The sequence below is a fragment of the Pithys albifrons genome, chromosome 2 (assembly GCF_047495875.1).
Source record: "Pithys albifrons albifrons isolate INPA30051 chromosome 2, PitAlb_v1, whole genome shotgun sequence".
In the NCBI taxonomy this organism is placed as follows: Eukaryota; Metazoa; Chordata; class Aves; order Passeriformes; family Thamnophilidae; genus Pithys; species Pithys albifrons.
Genome location: NC_092459.1, coordinates 66,401,437 through 66,421,149, shown reverse-complemented (window position 1 = coordinate 66,421,149; position 19,713 = coordinate 66,401,437). Strand labels below are relative to the sequence as shown.

General features: G+C 37.4%; 1 protein-coding gene across 3 annotated transcripts in view; it reads left to right on the top strand.

Annotated features, from left to right (window-relative positions):
• LOC139669006 (SAM and SH3 domain-containing protein 1-like) overlaps positions 1 to 19,713 on the top strand; it is a 566,693-nt gene that overhangs the window by 177,688 nt on the left and 369,292 nt on the right. The gene's annotated exons all lie outside the window — the stretch shown is intronic.

Here is a 19,713-nt window from a genome sequence, read left to right as displayed (position 1 = left end):
TGAAATAAAGAATTAAGTTAATTGCCAAAGAATCCAAGTTGTAGAAATTTAATTAATTACATTTCTGTAAATCAGGTGGCTTTCATTTTTGTACAAGTTAGCCATCCAAATTTGAAAGCACTGACCAAATTTTTTCACCATGCCAACAATGGTTTGGTGTTTTTTAGGAAAAAGTGTTAACCAAAAAATTCTCTTTTAATTCCTTTGAGATTTTTTTTTCCTTTTCTAACAACATCCCTTGTGCCTTTGTGCTCTCTAGGGGTAATACAGATAACCAAGAGGACCAGGACATTGTTTTAGCTAAGGGCCTCCCCAGTGCTCCTAAAAGCAGTCCCAGGTATTGTTTTGTCCTCTTCAGTTAGTTCTGCCTCAGACACAACCGCACAGGGTCCTGAGAAATGGGATTATAAACAGAGCACTTTCTGTCCATCCTGTATTCAGCATGATGGAGGAAAGCTGTGTTTCGAGTTCATCTGGTGTGTGTTCTAAGTGAGGATCCAGAAAGGATGACATCTTCTCCCTGAGTATTCAGAGATGCATGATCCACTGAGTGCCTCAGAAGATTCCAGAAAGGTGACAGCTAGTGGAGTTCAGCTCTTCATAAAGTGTGGCTGAAGGTACCACGTGCTACTAATTAAGTCTGGGCTGAGCTCTGTCTCATCTTCTGCCTTTTTACTGTTTGCTTTCAGCTTAGGAACCCATCTAGAAGCTGCAATGTCAGCTTGACTCCCTTCTCAACATTCATGCAAAACTGTTCACCGGCATCTTATTTATTCTCATTTTCACCAGCAGTCTTTGGTTGAGTGTCAGATTAAGAGAATTTTGCCTGCTTCTTCCGTGCCAGGGCTGCCTTTTCCCTCAGCCTGAGGAACAGTGCTGGGTGTGAACCTGCCTAGCTGAGGGGCTGAGCGGCTCCTTTTTGTGACACCAGGGGCTTGGGGGAACCAGCCAAACTGGTGCAGGAGATTCTCTGCCTTCTCACGGTCTTCTCTTCCTTCTGCAAGTTTATACCTGCCAATTTTAATCTGGGTTAGTGTCCAATCAACTTCTGTTTCTAAACTTTTGGTGGAACAGGTCTCTTTGGAGGTGGAAATCTCTGCCTCAAGAGAAGGGGAAGGGAAAAAGCAATTATAATTTTTACAGTTTGTATTTACTGCTGGCCTTTTTTTTCTGGTTGCAATTGTTATATAGTTGGCCCTCTGAGTTTTGAATTTATCCTGGAAAGGCTTGATCTTTATAAGGGTGAGAAAGACTCACAAGGAGCCTGTGGTAGTTTAAGCTTTAGTCAGCATAGGTCCCCATTTAGGCCTCAGTTTCTAGCAGGCCTCAAAGGTTATGACACAGATTAGAGGGGACAGGTATCATCTGACTTAAGCAGCCAAAGAGGTATTTCATATCATCTGACATCATCAGGAAGTGTAGGGGAGCATAACAAGCAAGGTGGGAGGAGTCTCGGCCCCTTTTCGGTCCATGCTTCTGACCAGGACGGTTCCTGCTCCCTGACTGCTGATATCAGGCCCTGCTGCCGGTCCGCGCGTCTGTTTACCCAGGGACTTTGTTGTTGCAGACTTGTGTGAGTGTATATTTGTACTCTCTTCTAATTGTCTCTTTCTTTCTGTATTAACTCTTGCAGCCGGGCTCTGAGCTTAAAGGTGGGCTCACCGTTCCACCTTTCCATGTCTTCCCCCAGTGCACGTAGGCTAGCCCACAACCATCCACGTTCACTATGTGGTTTACTCTTGGGGCTTCTTTTCCCATGTGCACTACGAGGGGAACGCGGACGAGTCTGGGATCGAGAATGAGATCGAGACTGAGACTGTGGCCTTTCCTCAATTCTGTCTTCATCAGAGGTATCAGAGGGCACCCTTCTCTCAGTGACCTGTCGGTCACGAGACCTAGGGCTTGCCCCTAGAGTCTGGAAGATCAGCCTGTATTGCGTCAAGCCCCTCTTCTATAGTCCGTAGCCAACTGCACATGTCACCCACTGTCTGGGGTACATGGTCACTACTCTCGGGAAGAACTGTTAGCAGGCAGCTGACTAACGATGGAGGGCAACCTTGTATTACTTTCCTCCACATCGTCATCGTGCAGGGGACATGCTCTGGATTAGTGGTAGCAAGTCCTTCCAGAGGATCACCATAGAGAAGCTCTAACAGCGCCAGTTCCTGTAGGTGCTGGCTGGCCTCATCTATGGTTGTCCACTTCTGTGGGGAACTCTGTAAAGACTCTCCATACGGGTATGCCCCAGTCACACCTCCAAAGAGTCGCAACAACAAATTTCCCACTTCTTAACGAACACACAAATTCTACTGTCCTAATTACACATTACTTAAGAAAAACCTTATTCCCCAGGGAGACAAACTCAAGCAGAAAGGAGAGACCCAGAACAACACAGTTTACTTTCCTGAGATACCCTGTGAGCCAGTGGTGGGCCTGGTCCTCTCCATCCCCCCTGGGACAGCATCGTGCGTCCTCCCAAGAAGAGGGCTGAGAAGCGACTGCCTTAACCACTCCCACACTGGTTCCTACTTCCCTGGAGATGATGTCATAATGTGGTATGGAATATAAAATTACTGGCTAGAAGAGGTCAGCTGTTAGCTCAGCCCAGCTCAAGTCAGCTGACAGCTTCGGCCTAGTCCAGACTTCAGAGCCCAAATCTAGGCCCACCTAGGTGAACCCATAACAGAGCCACAGAGGGTTTGTTGCCATTGCCAGCATTTTTCAGCTGAGCTCCAAACTGTTTTCTTTGTTCTGCTAGTAGCCACTACTGATTCCTATGAGTTGTGATGGTGATTAGACACATTCTTTTTTTTCCCCCAATTATTTCAGGATTCAGTGTAGTTTAGGGATTTTTCTCTTTTATTATGTTCTCAAGAAGTATTAGATATGTTAAAAAAATAGGTAAATTATTTCAGTCCATATGTGCAGAGGGAGAGCTGTGACCCTTCCCTTCCTTTTCTCCACTGCAACCCCTTGTATTCAAATGTTTCATAAGAGACCTGCCCTGGGTTTAGTTTTGCACCTAGTTTTAGCAACTGTGAGATAGGCCTGTCATCATTTTGAAGCAGTATTTCATATCCCATTGAGAAGTTTTGGAGATTAGCTCAGTTGGTTAAAACTTGGTTGTAATAATGCCAAGGTCATGGGTTCAATTTCCTGTGTGGGCAATTGACTTTAGAGTTGGACTCGATGATCCTTGTGGGTCCCTTCCAACTCAGAACAGTCTGTGTGAGATATAGAACACAAAAAACAACATTTGTGAGTGAAAAGTGTACAAAGACTTTTATTAATTTTGAGATGCTGTTTTGGATTAGGCATGATTGTAAGCAATGAGAGCAAGGTAGCTTGTGAAAACACGCATTATGTTCATATTTGTTAAGTATGTGACTACATTCTTTTGTTCTTGTAATACACGGAGATGTGTTTGTGCTTGGACTTGCAGTTTGGAGCAAAGACTACCATAACAGGAATGATACGTTGAGATTTAACTGCCCTGTGAATTGTAGGACAATAAAGCAGTAATCCGTCTCTCCTGTGGTGTTCTAATTTTTTATTCAGCTGTGGCATTCTGTACCATGCTGTTTATCTTGTACTTTCATTCACTCATGGATCTGATAGTTTTGAAATTGGCAGATGGTTTGTGATGCTTTTCTAGGACTGGTTGTATCAATCCTAGTGATTAAAAAGGCTTGCTGATTTGCTTACCCAAAAGGATTAATGGCAGGCAGCGAAGGCTTTGTTTGAAAAATCCATGCCACATAATTCAACAAAGGGTCAAAAAAGTAGACTGGAAGTAATCCAGTATTAGAGCTGCATTATGGAGCTTTTTAAAAAACTTACTGACTCAGCAATTGGACATTTCTTGATGAGGTCTGAACTATCAAGGAAAATGCAGCTTCACACTGTTTTCTCAGTCATTCCATGAGGATAAAGTTCAAGCTTTTAAGCAGGTCAGCAGCAGAACTGAATGACATGTAAAGCTTTGGAGAGCTGCCCTGCATATTTTGTTTCTGTAAAAACTCAGAAATGTAAAGTACAGAAGTATGACCTCGACCCATCCTCTCCTTCCTATGTAATTTAAGCGTTCATAAATTCCTGATAGAGTCAAATGCTTAGGCAGACCAGACCGAGCACTTTAACCTGCTGCTTAGACTTCTGTAAGTTATTGTGATGGTTTCCTAGGAAGTTGTAGTTGTAAAATGCAAATTATATTCTACTGCAATAAGAGACTATTAAATTTAAAGTTAAATGTCAAGTAAACAATATGCAGCCCAGTGAAGAGCAAATTCCTCTGGGAGTTTGGGATGTTGGTCCCTGTTCTCAAAAACGTTCTCAAAAAATGTGACGTGGTCCTTGAATGGGAACAGAGCTACTCTATCAGGTGTTTTCAAGCTCATTCTTTCTTCAGCCCTTCGCCTATTTGATTCTTGGCTTCCTGGCTCTGAGATGAGGCAGCTCCCTCTCAGTTCTGCCTCTTGTTGAATGAGCAATTCTAAGTCTCTTTGAAATCTCACTTTGAGATTTCTGTCCTGTAGTCTGACCAAGAGTTGGTCATTTATCTCAGCTAATCCTCTCAGAGTTGCAAACAGTTTTTCAGTCTTAGGTAAGCCACAAACATTTTTCAAGGTGTAATTTATCTTCTGTCCTCAAGCTTAAGACATACGCAATTTAAAACAAAGGTTGGTCTTACATAAAGTGTGACTCTTCTCAGCTATATATAATGCACTTGCACAGTTAGCTGCCTCTGCATGAGTGCCAGACAAAATACATCAAGAAAACAGGAATTGGCTACTATCAGACTTCTTTGCATGTTTTCTTTTCACCAGCACCCATTATTTAAATGGTACAGAATGTGATGTAGATCTCTCAGTTGTCTTTCATATATCCAGAGTTTCCATCTTTGCTGCTCAGACTTTTTTCTGTAATTTCATTTACTTCCTTATGCTAGTTGCTGTTCAGATATTGCTTTGGATGACAGGGCTTCAGGGACAGACCCTTATTTAGGAGTGCATTTTCAGTCACTTCTGATTAATGGAGCATGTGTTTCATCACAAGATCTTCCTGGGTCTTACAAAGAATGACAGAATTTTATAAAGCTTCAGTTCTTCTGTCTCACAGTACTTGTGATTATATCAGCTAGTTTACTCATCTGGAATGTTGTCTACAGAATCTGAAGCCTAGCTAGAAAATCTGTCTTATAGAATAAGGATAAAAGTGTTACATGTGCCCAAATAACCTAAGACCCTACCTGCAAAAGAGATAAAAATAATTAGCATTCTACATTCTTTTGCATTATTCGCTCTGCTAGATTTAAATCCAGGGATTTTAAATATGCATATTTTCTATATTGTCCCAGCATACCCTGGAGATGCTCCATGTAAGCTGGTTTTAATTAGATTGGTGTTGAAGAGAGACTGCCTTTATCCTAGTCGAACAACTAGATGTGCTAAGTACTTTTAATGGCAATCTCTCACTACTCTAAATGTATGTGTGATCATTTTTTTTTCAAGTTATAAAAAGACAGTATTTTGTTAACCTTCTACATAAGTTATTGTCCAGCCTAAATAGTTTAAGTTATATCACTATTTTCCCGTGTCCAGCAATAGGTGGTGAAGCTGAGCATATGTGAACTCCCATGATTAAGCACATATGCATGTCCCAGTGCTATAAAGTGGTTTTGAAGAAAAGAATGTTAAAATGTTGAACCATATTCTGGAAGAGACTTGCAAAGAAGAAGATTTTTGTAAGAATTTGTCACGTGCCATTTTATAAATACATCATTTGCTGCAATGATCAGAAATGCAGGGTAAATGTGGTAGTACATTTGCTATCATAGGTAGTACATTTGCTGTCTTAAAGCCACTGTTACCACAGTGTCCAGTTTCTGTCAGTGCTTTTCTATCAATAGAGTGCCATATAAAGATACATAGCACACTAAAAGACAAATACTAGTTCTGTTGTCCCTTGGGTTAAGGAGCAGTTAATTTTGTAACTTGGGAGTTGAATAAATTTTTGTTCAGTCCATTGATTTTGGTTTTTTTCATTGTTAAAAAAGCATCATCACATGTAACCTATGGAGTCCACTGCTTCCTATTTAAAAACTGAGCATTAGATTTGTTAGGACAAAATTAAGCACTTTCTACTTTGCAAATTTTCAAGTGAACATAGAATACTAAGATTAATAACGTAATTGTCAAGCTTTCTCTTCAAAGGAAGAACATTTCTGGTTTGATTGCTAGATGTTCACCTAATAAAGACCTGTAGAATCTAGATCAAATGCTAATGGAGCTTATCCCTAATTTTAATTACAGTTTGTAGTTTTTATCAACCTGAAACATATCCCATTTGAAAGTCTGATCTTCCTAGTAACTCTAAGAATTACGTTGCTTTTAGATTATGGTGTGCGACTATCAGATTCCATTCTTTGCATGTTATTTCATTGTACTGTTTCTTATGTATAAGGTATAAAAGACTCAACACTTTACTGTTCTGTGCTGAATAAATATTCTCTCTATTATGAAATTGAATCTGTTCTCTGCAGTGTAAATACTGTACTCTTAGGACACAATGATGGGCACAGTTGGTCTAGTTGGATGACAGAAGAATTAGAGCTGTTGTCTTGTGGAGACCATGAAAGAAGAAGTAGGTAAAGAGTCTGGAGCTTACTCACACTTTTTTCTCCAAGATTAGCATTAAGATTTTTTTATCTACTCTGTAGAGCATCGGTCCTCCACAATATAAGCCTTATTGAATCTAAACCTTATTCAAAATCAGATTGCAGGTAAAAGAGAAAGTAGCAACTATTATGGAATAAATTCGGACAGAACAATTATAGAGATGAATTAAAACTTTGTGGTTTCATTCAATAATAAGCTTGTCTTCTGAATATACTTTTATATATTTGTTTCAAGTAAAAGAATGAAAAATGTGTATTCACATATGGATGTGTATGTAAGGTGGCAATTTTTGATTGGTTTACATTTCAAAAATTTTTATAAATGGTATTATTTATATATTATGTTTTCCACATTTTCAGCAAGTACTATTCCATGCAAGTTTAAGTATACCTGATAAGAAAAAATCTGTAAGCTAAAGTGAAATTATCTTTGCTCAGTATATTTTTTTACAAAATTTAAGCAAACAATATTGTGAACACATCCAAAAATTTGATGAAAATTTGATAGGTAGAAGTACCAGAAGAACAAAATATCTTAGGTGTATTATTGTTAAAAGTTGTGTCACTGTATCACTCATAGATTTCAATGAAGAAAATATAGAGGGGAATGCAAAAAGGCAAAAGAGCAGTCCACAGTCTAAAAAATAAAAACAGATGGAGACTAGAAAAAAAAGAAATAAGGAAATTAATTTGGACCAAAAACCCTCCTGGCTTTTTAAACTGTATATCTACTTACTTTATTTCCTGAATATAATTAGGTCCTAGATGTGTGGGGGTTTGTTGTGGTTTTACATTTTTTTTTCTTACATAAAGAATGAATAGGTCTTGCCACTTGCTTTGTTTGAGAGTAATTTGAACATGTGGTTCAACACACAGATGGTTTTTTCCATTTGCATGGTATCCCTTTACCAGAGGAAAGTTTGGCTGTGTCTTCCTGGGTTGCTATTGTTTTAGCCAATCCTGGCTTTGAGGCATGATCTGGTATCCCTTTTTGGAGCTGTATAATGTCATGATGAAATAGAAAGGAATTGTTTCTTAGCACTGACTTAATGCACTGTGCTTGTTTAATGACATGATAGCTTAATGTGATGTCTGTAATGAAGCTCATCTGTGATGACTTCCACTTGATGATGGTGATGATGTTCACTTGAGATGCAACCAGCCTTAGGCTATGAAAGAATGCCAGCCAGATATTTTGGGGGTTTTAAATATCTTCAAAAATGTTTCAAGCTATCTTCAGCATCCTCCTGCAGCAAAGGACTTTCTGCCTAACCTCTTGTTATGTCTGACTATATAACACTTAAAAAAACCCCCAAAAAACTAAACTAAACCTCAAAGACCACCCCTGCCCCTGAGTTAATTCTCTAGACTGGATAGTCAGAAAGTGGTAATCTGCACTAAATTTGGAAACAAGGTATTTTGAGTGTATTGAAAGATGGGTTTTCAATAACCACTGGAATTCAAAAGCTAGAATATCCTGCCATTTACCAGTAAGAGACTGGGAACATAGGAGTTTTTAGAGAACTTTCAAATAGGGGCTGCAGGTTAGAATAAGAAAACAAGAAATGAGAATCATCCCAGGTCTTATTGCTTGCTTGCTTTCTTTTTGAAGTTAAATTCTGATTATATATTTGATTCACTCCAATTTGGGAAAAGCTAGCTGTATATTTTTTCACTGTATATAATAGCAGATTGGTATGATACAAAAGATTTGTATTGCAGATGAAGATCATATAACCAGTGCAGTATAATAACAGGTGCATCAACTTCAGCTGAAGACAATATGAATCTCTGTGTCTTATGCCCTATTCATGAAAAGGATATATTTTTGTCAAGTTTCTAGAATTGCAATGTGCTCTCTCCCCCTTGCAAGTAAAGGTATACATCTGCAATAGCAAGGAAGCCAAAAATAGACCTATGTTTTTGGTTCTTGTTTTCTACTGGTTATTGTTTGACATTTGCAAGCTCAGCAAGTCTTACATTTTCAAAAGACTATTTCTGTACACTGTATTAAAAGCAGTGGTGGCTTTAGTCTGATTTAAAGTGAGTGATCATGAGACTAAAGGGGGAATGTTTTTTCCTGTAAAAAACTACTATGTGATAGATGATTTTGAATCAATCAAACAATCCTATTAAACAAAGTTGCTGACACAGGTGGTAACTGGTTTCTGCCAAACGATGGCAGAGAAAGGGACTTCTGTCTCATCACATGACACAGAATAGGTGGCCCTGTGTATTTCCTTTGAGAAGGAGTCAGGCGAACATCTTTGTAATATTTTTGAAGAAGAGATTACATCTCCTCACATGAATTGGTGGCTGTCATAAGATTTTCCTAAAAGTACTACATTAATCTTAGTTTTTGATGATTTCTGAGATTGAATTCAGTTGAGCTGAAGCCTTTATTGCATTGAATCACAATGAGAGTCGAGGACCAACGGACATGAATAAGAATTAAAGAGATGCAAGAAAATAGCCCTAATAAAAAAGCGCAGTGCTTGGATGCCACAGTTAGATTGAGTCCTGAATTGTCTTTGATGGGTTTCTCAATCTTGTCAGTAATGATGGTCTCCCATGGTGCCTGCAAACTGCGAGCAATTTTCTGCAGTAGCTGCTGTGACCAGATTGTATTAAGATGAAATGTTGTCATGAGACACATACAAAAGCTTCTCCTTGCTTGTGTCTGATGTAAGGCAGAAAACCATCTTTCTCTGCTTGGTGAATCCAGGCTGGAAGAAAATATGTTTGTGTTTCAGTCATGTGCCATTTATTGTATCTTTAATAGAGACAAATTTTGTAACTGGATAAAATGAGATTTTACAGACTATTTTCTATCTATTTAATATAATTTGGTCTTTTTATGTGGATATGTTATCAACAGCAGTGTTTTTTAAAGTAAACTAACCCAGTATGAAAGTCTGTAGATAGGATTGCATTATGCCTAATTCATGTTTTCTGGATGTAGTTTAAATTTCTATTTCTTAGAAGTGAGCCAGAGTAGCAGTGGTTGAGTAAAATAGAATATTTCAGTTGGAAGGAAAACACAAATGCTCATCTGGTTCAACTGCCTGACAAATTCAGTTGCTGTTGAGATGGGAGAACAAAATTATTTAGTTGTGTTTGTCAAGGAGCACTGGCATAGACGACAGGTATTTACATAAAAGATATTCTGTTCTGTTAAATCCATTGCAGTCTTTCATTTGAGGTCCTTAAGGTGATGAAAGTTCATGACTAAACAACTCTCTAATGAAAATTTAGGTATTTTAAATTATGAATAAATATGAACCTAATTGCCAAAGTCTGGGAGCAACAGGAAGTCATCATATGTGATTAAATTTAAGTAAAAATTCTTGGGAAGGGTTTTGTTTAAGGTTTATGATCTTGTAGATTCTTTTGTCAGTAGTAAAAGATAAATACTAATAGGTACTACATGCAAAACAGTTTCTGGTCATAATCAGTAAATTAGAAAATTTCTATCTTTGCACAATTGAGAGGAGTAGTGCTTTCAGTTTTAGGTGGATAAAGTATATAAGCAATCAGGTGCAGCTGAGAAAAAGTAAAGCAACCGTTCTGAATCCTTTAGACACACCATTAGCTGAAAATCACTCATTTTGTTTTCTTTTTAGGAGGAATTCATTCATCATTATTGTGTAATTAACAGCAGCCTATAATCCATCATGTAAACCACTCTGGTACCTGAGAATTGGAACATAGCAAAAGGGACACCAGTTTTCAGAAAGACTTTCTGTGAAGTCAGGGTTGTTAATATAGACCTGTAATCTATGGTCTGTTACTCTGTAAAAAACAAATATAATTTTCAGGGAAATTAATAAAATTTGTCATAAAAATAGAATTAATGGACACATGAATAAATGTGATGAATACTCATGGTGATTTTTTAATGGAATGCTTGACTCATAAAGCCACTGAATTCTTCAAAGTTGTTGGCAAGTACATGGATAAAGGCAATTCTAAGACTTTCCAGATGGCTTTTAGAAAGATGACTTTCCCAAAGGTTTTATTGAAATTAAGTGACTGAAGGGTTGCTGCTTATACAGTTCCTTTCACAGACAGGTAGTGGATAAAAGACAGAAACAAAAAAAATAGAAATAATGGGAATTAATATAGATAAGACCATAAGACCAAGTCTGTTGATGATATTAAAATTAGCACAGCATAGTAATGACAAGATTAATCAGCAACAAATTACAAGATGAACTTACTAGAATCAGTGACTGAGCAGTGAAATGGCAGGTGAAACGCAATGTAAACAGATATAAAGTGCTGCACACAGAAAAAAGTCTGACCTTCACACAGAAAATGAAGGCATCTAGATCACTGTTAATACTCAGGAGAACCAAGAGTGGCCTCTATTCATAACAAGGAGCTTGAACTGAAGCTGGCAACATGCAGGTTCAGAACAATAAAAGGAGGCAGATTTTCACCAGTCATGGTCTTTCTTGAGGCAAAACAACATTGTACTCTGGCCAAATTCTTATGTGTTAAAGCTCAAATTGCTGTAAAAATCATTCCAAGAAGAGGCCTCTCTCTGGTGGTCCCAAAACATGGTCTATATTGGTACTGGCAGATGTAAACAAATAATAACCTTCTTTGGCTGGCACAGAGAGCTGCTGAACTGTGCTGCTGCCAGCACCTTTCTCAAGCAGCTATATAGTTATACTGACAAATCCGTGATATGTTGCTTCACTGGTACTTTTTTCAGTTTTGTGAAGATACAAAGGAGAAATTCCACAGGTATTGTGCTGTCCTGCATGCAAAAGAAGACTAAAACCTCTGAGGCTGAAACACTCAGAGATGATGGGGACAGCTGAACAAACAAGATGCTTCTAAGTGACGGAAGGAAGAAATTGCATTTCTGAACTCCTGGACCCAAAAAGCTGAGATGGGATAAAGTGAAATGGAGGAGTTCAAAATAGGAGAAATACACCAGCCAATGTGATTGAGGTTGATGGATACGTGTGAGCAAAGTGCAGTAATAGCTCCCTTCTAGAAAATTGCTGAACCTGCCTGACTTATCAGGAGTAATACAATCTCAGTTTCTGATTCATAGGCTCCAGTGAGGTAACTTTTCAGATGTCTGCCAGAATGAGTACTTCCAAACACATTTTATGTGTGTTTGAGTAAGTACATTGAAAAAATTTCTTCCCTAGCCTTTGTGTGGTGCTTTCCTTCTGTTCACGCAAGATGTGACAGCTTTACAAGTGCCAATCCAGAAGAGTAAAAAGTCAGTGCCTTCTCTTCCTTTTATTTGTTATTTCTTGTTAATTCTATGGACATCTTTTCATATCAATATCACAGTCCATGTCTATTCTCTGGCAAGTCTTAAAAATAAGTGCTTGTTGTGTAATGTTGCTTATCATCCTCTCCTAAGATTGTTTTGAGCCCTTCAGTAATTTAAGTTGCAGCCTAGACACGCAGTAAATATATACTCCGGTAATCAATTTGAGATAAGTATTTGGAGAGAGCTGTACATACTTAAGCACTACTAATATATCCTTTATCCTGCAGGTGTACAGCAGATGAAACAAATAGAATATAGCATGTGGAAATGCTAAAGACCTCTGGAAGTTAATGAAACTCATGGATGTTCATCCTGAGAAAATGTCATTAATTACTGTTACATACGGTTTCTTTCTATGTTGCCTTTATTATTTGCTTAGTTGGGAGGCTTGGATTGGTTAATGTTCTGCCATTCGTCATGGGTGTCATGGTTAGTCTTTATTACTCTGATTGACAACACTCATTTAATTCTCTCCACTTACTCCATCTCTGGTTTAGCTTCTGATGTTTCTTGAGGCCCACTCAAATTCTTTATCTCAACTTGTGTACCTTTGGCATCTTTCTTGAGTACATAGTTTGCCTTTTGAAGTGGAAAAATTCCATTCAATACCAATTCCTTGAATTTTCTTCTTCAAACTTGTCCACATTTTCCATATAATTTTTCTGTCAATGATGTTTTCTCTTTATTAACCATTTAACTTGGAAGCTCCTTTTAAAACAAATTCTACTATGAATTTATTTCATTATTCTTCAAACTAAAATTCTGTTTTCCTATTACCTGAAGCCTCCTGGTGTTTTTACTCAAAATCATTCTTCTTACCATCCCTTATACTTTCCATTTCAAAATATCCTTCCTGATATGCCTTCTAAGATGTGTACCTTTTCTTTATATTCTTCTTGAAAGCTTCAACATCTTTCTTTTTTCCATATCTTATATACATATATATACACCTCTTTTTGCCTCTAATATGCATATTGCTCTATTTGAACTGATCCAGATCTGTTCTAAAAATTGCCTGCTTGCTTTGCTTCCCTGTATTACATCTGTAACCCTCTCCTGATCTCACCGGGTTTTCTTCTTTTCAAACTCGTGTATTCTTCTCCACAGTTGAGAAGGCACTTATATTTTTTTCCTCCTTTGAAAGACTTTCTCTCTTTTAAGAATCACTCTGCTAGCTCTTTTTTTACATCTCACTCTCTTTTTGGGTTTCCCTCTCACTCACACAGAATGTAAGCTATGAAAAATGATTTATTTTTAACAGCAGTGCTATAGAGGTATGACCTATATTTCTCATTCTTCTCTGTGTATTGCTGGCATAAAAGGGCATTCCTACTCTCTTTAGAAAGTGTAGCTGCCTGTTGAGGGCCTCAGTATGAGTAGAATTGCACTTCTGAAAAGTTGGGGCTGCATGTGCTGCAGTAAGTGCCCAGCCACAAGGTCAGCTTGTGGCCTAGAAGATTAATTTGAACCATTTCTTACTGTGAGACAAGTTCTTTGGACATTGACTAACCTCACTTATAACTTGAAGCAAAATAATCTATGAGAGCATTAACAAATAAAGGCTTTGCAACAAAAGAATTGCCATAAAATGTTTTGATACTACTTCCAACAGTGCACAACGTGAGTACTGAATCTGTAGAAAAGGTAGACATAAAAATGATTGGCCAAGAGATTAAACTTCTCTGCCAGGTGCTCAAAAGATATTAGCTGCCTAACATCTAAAATCAGCTGTCAAAGCCCTTAAAATCCTGCTTCTTGATCAGTATGATCTCTGAGCTGGAGTGGGAGGAAAGGTTATCACATACAGGACTCCGAGAAGAATGTGTATTGTACTGCTTTCTTTCAATTCCTCTAACTTTCACCAAGCTTTCTGTGTGTAAAAGAAAAAACAGATTGAAGTGGAAGACAGACATTAAAATCGATGCTATCTCAGAATTTCATTCAATTTATAACCAGTTACAGTCAAATCCCCACCAACCCACTTTCATTTAGTGTTTTTCATAAAAATGCAGTTTTGCAGCTGTTAATAAGACTGCAAACAACAGCAGCCTCATTCACTGTCTGTTCACTTAAGGGCTTTTATATGCTTGCATCTTTTTTTCTGAAAATATACCTAAAGGCCTAATTAGAAAAGATTATTTCTTTCAATGATAATGATTCAGACTGAAAGCAACTCTTCTAGTGAGTAAATCTTTACAATTCTTTAAACTTCCATGGCACTTGTAGTTGGGTGAATCTAAAGGCACTAATGGAGGGACAAGAGTAGAGAGGAATAAATACCTATCAGAGCCCAAATCTGGCAAGTATCGTCTATATTACATTGTCTGTATATGACTTATGAGTAGGTATCTAAGTATTCTGTTTCTGAAGGGGAATTTCCTTGGCTTTCATGGTCATAATAGCCCATAGTTCACACAATCTGCAGTCAGATGGGAGGTGTTGTTAACTTCACTTGTCATATACAGGATGGTACTGGAAAGTTACTGTTATAATCTGTATGGCAAATACAGATTTTTTTTTACAGTAATTATAGAAATAGCTAAATATGTTTTTCCCTTAGTCTTTTAAAATCTTTCATATAAATCTCTGTCTTGCCATCTCAGAAATAAAATTTGAAAAGATAGCCTATAAATCATCACTGATTTTCAAAGAGATTTTACTTTTGTTATGAATTTTACATGAACTTAGTCCATTTTGTGAACAGAGTCAGACAAACATCAGTGTTTCTCCAGGGCAGCTAATACTTAATTGCCTCACCATGGAAAGGATGGATCCTGCAAGCACACAGTCGCACTCTACCAGGCTCCCCTTGCTGCTGCTTCCAGACTGGGGTGTCATTCACTGGACACAAACATGAGGACCAAAGTGCCAAACACCTGAGCTTAGTGTGGTACCTGTTAACACAGGGTGCCAGTCTCTCATCAGAGCCACCTGGCTCCAGGTATTTCTTTCTTCTTTCAGGGATCAGCACTGGCCACCTGATTTCCAGCTGCATTGTCCCTTTTCATCAAGGGGTTGAGAAAATACATGGGGTGGCAAGGGTGCGCTCCACCTTTTTTGAGATGACTCCTACCTGCAGAACTGCTGTGTGAGGCAGCAGTGCCTTTCAGGCATGGGATAGGATAGAGGCACTGGAGAAGGATAAGGGAAAAATCAAAAAGCAACTTAGATCATCTTGCAGTAATTTTGCAGGTGTATGATATATATGGATCTGTTATGAATATTTTATGCAGAGAGATATTTACCAAATTATTTTTAAAAGTTGCCTCTGTAACTTCTTAAGTTTCTGAAAATAGTTTTTGACTATTGCATGCCAAATATATGTGAAATATGTTAAGCACTCTGAGGAAGTCATTATTTCTGCTTAATACTTCTTGCTCATTCCCAAGGATTTTGCTAGTACTTGTTGTTATAACATCATCCTGGGAGTTTATGTTCTCTCTGAATCTTTTTTTGCTTCCTTGTTTTCTGGAGTTCAAACCTCCTATTCTGTAAGCAAGGCCTGTATTTTCTGTTCCTAGATATGCTTACCTGCCCAGTAACTGGTTTCTGTGCACTGCTTCCTTTTCCATATCTGAGTTTACAGGCATTGTTCGCGTAATTGGAAAAATGTGCAATGCTTTTTCTTGGGTTTTTTATTTACTTTCAGATTTTTTAAAAAAAATGTTTAATGGGATTTGCTGTAGTACTCAATATTGCAAAATTGCACTTTCAGCATTTTGAGAATTATTAGATATTATTACATAATTTTAGATCACTTAATATGCCAAATGTATTCTTTACTGCTATTGTCTGATGTTATGCTATTTTCTACTTAATGTGATTCCAGCTGAACCAATACAAAACTAAGAATATCCCAGGTTTGTAGTTACCAATTTACAGCCTCATATAATAGTAAAAGTGGGTATGGCTGCCAAGACTTTCATTATGTAACCGCAAATGTAGTGTTTAAATGTGTTCCCATCCTTTAGAAATCAAATCTTTGGCAATCTTTTCATCATTCATAATATTCATACATTTTGTTTGCTGTCATTGCATACTGAAATGTTAGAATGCTTTCAGATTTTTTAAGTATCCTGAGTATCAAAGGTTTTATATAAAAATGGGTAATTGTAGTTAAAAAATGTTTAAAAAGAAGCTGATTGGGTAATTCTTATCCCTAGTCCATGTTAGGTATTTATCCTCTTAAGTTACCTACACAATGAAAAATTCTTTTTTCATTCTCATATGAGGAGTACCATAATCTGCTTTTTGTAAATACCAGTATTATTTGAATATTTGAGCCTCATTGGCATGTTATGAAGTTTTATCATTTCCATTTGTAATTGAAGATTTTTTTTATTGCTAAGGGTTCTCATGTTACTATATTTTAAAGCCTTTTTCATAAAGGCTGTATACCTGCCATCTGTGATTTTATTCTGGTTGATCTTAGATCTTGTCTCCATGCTTCTGGTAACATCCATTGTATGAGATAATTTTCCCCTTAATCATTCTCCAATTTGGCATACAGCCCATGAGGAAGTGGTGATAGAAAAGGAGAAATGTCATCTAGTCGAATCCTATTATTTGTTCCAGTTCAGTACCTGCATAGTTGTGATGGAATAAAGCACATTACTTATTTTTAGGTTTACCAAAGCAGTGACATATTTAATTTTTTTTGTTTGCATAGAACTTTCAAATGAGTTCCTAAAAATCATGAAAGCAGCAGCTCCAAAAGGAAATCCCCAAATCCCAAAGTCAAGGATTTTTTTCAGTATCAACAATAGATGTAAAATAAAATAAACTTTAGGAAGGCACTCATCTGTTTAGCCAAAGAAATCACACAGTGCTCTTGCAGATAGTTAAGGTCTGACATAGAAATTGCATGTGCCTTTTGAAACAAGTTTTTATTACCTTAAACTTCAGTGTAGTTAAATTGCTTCCATTTGCAAATCCTTTTCTAAATATGCCTCTATCACTAGGCCAGGCATCACATCATGAACTGAAAATCATGTTGCTTTTTACTCCCTCTGGAAGTCGGGTGTTGATATTTTCTGAGAAGCTGATTAGTTACTGTGCTGGGGCAAGGCTGAAGATGTATTACTGTGAAGTCTGTGGGTTTTGAACATAAATGGAACACCCGTCCAGCCTGCTGTGACGAATTTCCTGCACAGTCATGTCCTTGAATCATAAGCAGTCAGTGAAGCATAGTTGAAGGAGAAGATTCTAGGAAAGAAACTTGAGGGATAACTACCTTTTAGAGAAAAAAATATAAGCAAGGTATCTGTAGCTCAGATACCACAATCAGATCCAAGTTAATTCTTGAAATCATGTGTATTGAACCTACCACAGGATCTTGGGCTGTAAAAGACACAGATCTGTAGTAACAATTTTAATTGATGCAAGAATTGTCCTACTAAATTAGAGATTCTTTCATTCTTTAATAGACATGGAGTAAAATCCTACCTCCAGTTATTTTATCAGGTGATGAATGCCTTCTAGGGGAGCTGTTGGTTATTCATGCCTAAAAGCCAAACCTCTTGGATATCAAAGTATAGATTTAGGAGTCTTAACTTTAGGCACTCCTGTAAAGAAATTTCTCAATGCTCTTCAAAGAAAAAGTCTCTATTTCCCTCTCGTGTGTTGTATAAATGGAACTATCAAAAACTAGTAGAACAGATAAGAACAGTAGAGTTAGTATCCTAAGTACAAAAATCCAATTTCATACATTTGTGTTACTTTCCTCAAAAGGAATGGTTTTTTCACGCATACAAGATCTGACTGGATATTTTCTAGTTCTTATTTTTTTTTAAATTCCATCTAAGTCCAATAAAGAGGTTTATCTCCGCACCCATTCCCAACAAATTTCCATTTTGATATGAATTCCTATTGGGAAAAGAAGGATTGAAAGTCAATTTTTTATATATTGAAAATAATGTAACTGATAAGGAAAAAAGAATCTCATAAAGAGACAGGCTTACAGAAAACAAAATATTAACTATTGAAGTACAAGAATATCATAATTTTTTTGGAGCAGATAATTTGGGATAGAAGATTTTTGTGGAAAGTAGCTTTAAAATATAACCTGAAATACTGATGCAATCTTTCTATAAGCCAATTAGAACTCTCCCACATGCTTCTTTATTTTATTGTTCCTTCAAAAAATATTTGCCCAGTAGGCCATAAAATTCTTAAGTGACACTGTAGCTTGTTAGTGTCCTAAGTATTATTAATTATTAAAGTAGCTGTTTTGTCTTCTTTAAAGTAGTTATCCATCTGAATAATTGATAATTTTTTTTGTGTTTGTTCCTATTACCTAGGGGTTTGTCTGCTGTTTTAACATACCTATCTGGAAGGAGGATACTCATAATACATAAAACAGTTTTAAGTGCTTATTCAAGAGGATAAAAGGGTATTATACTGATTTTTGGTGAAAAATTGCTACATGTTTATACAAAAACTATGCTATAGTTGTGTCTCAGGGAGGAAATGTCAAAGTTATTCACCTTGGAATATTATAATATACAGCAGGCACTTAGGACATTTTTGCATTTCTCTCTTTTTTTTTCCCAACCAAGTGGTTATTGAACGATCCCTTATACAGTAGCTTTATTTAACAGCACACGTAATCTCATAGCAGTCTTTGTTTCCCACGCCTTGGATCAGAAGGCAGCATGCAAAGCAGCTTAAAACCAGCAGAAAGGCTGTCAAGGGATCAGAGTGGCAAAGTGGTAGGGCAGGGAGAAGGGGAGTAAAGATGAAGTGGAACTTGGACTGATCTCATGGTCATGTGCAACACATGGCATCCATTCTTGGGTCCTTCAGACTTGGCAGATTTTTGGCTAATACTGTGAGAACATTATAAATTGTGAATAGGATTTGCAAGGGCATTGTGTAAAATATTCGTTGGTTATGTGGGTGGACTGGCTGTGGAGTACCCAGGCAGGGAGCTGCACCCTGACGGTGGGCCCCCAGTCCATACTGCAAAGGGCAGTTTTCTCTTAGGACAATCCTGCTATTGCATTAGGCACCTGCCAGAGGTGAGATGTGGGTTTTTATCTTGCTACTATAAGCAGAAGGAAGAGCAGCCTCTCTAGTTAGGTTCAGCTCCATTAACAGTCATGGGCATAGCAAATATGATGAATGGTTCATGATTCACTCTTTGACTTACAGGGTCTTTGGGAGTGTGTGGTGTGAAAAGGGAAGGAGCTTTTGCCCTGTCATAAAAATTGAAAGTTGTCTCAGCGTGACTGTTAAAAATTAATAAAATTATAAAGGGAGACATAATCTCTGTGGAGAATGGTTTAATTGTGATGCTTCAGGAAGGGAGCAGTTTCACCAAAAGCTTGAGACCTTGCTCAGCTTCCATATTAAAGTGCACAAAATGGGTATCATATTATAGTTTCATACTACATTTTTGTAAAGATCTAAAGCTCTGGAGAAATTCTAGGTGGCTATTTTATTGTAAAGCAATGGAGGACAAATGGCAAAAACTTTTTAATGGACATGCTTGCCTATTTTTCCATGTTGACAGAAAGTGGCTATCACTTTTCTTAGTGCCACTGTAAGAATGGACAACTTTGCTCCCCAGACTTTACTTTAAGACATTGTCATGCAAATAGATAACAATGTCTGTGCTGGTTGCCTCCCAACACTACTTTGAGAGCAAAACTAGTACCCCTTCCATTCTTAGCTATAGCAGTGGAAAATAAACATCTGGCTATCTGTTTCTTCAGAAAATATAAAGCTTCTGAGAGTG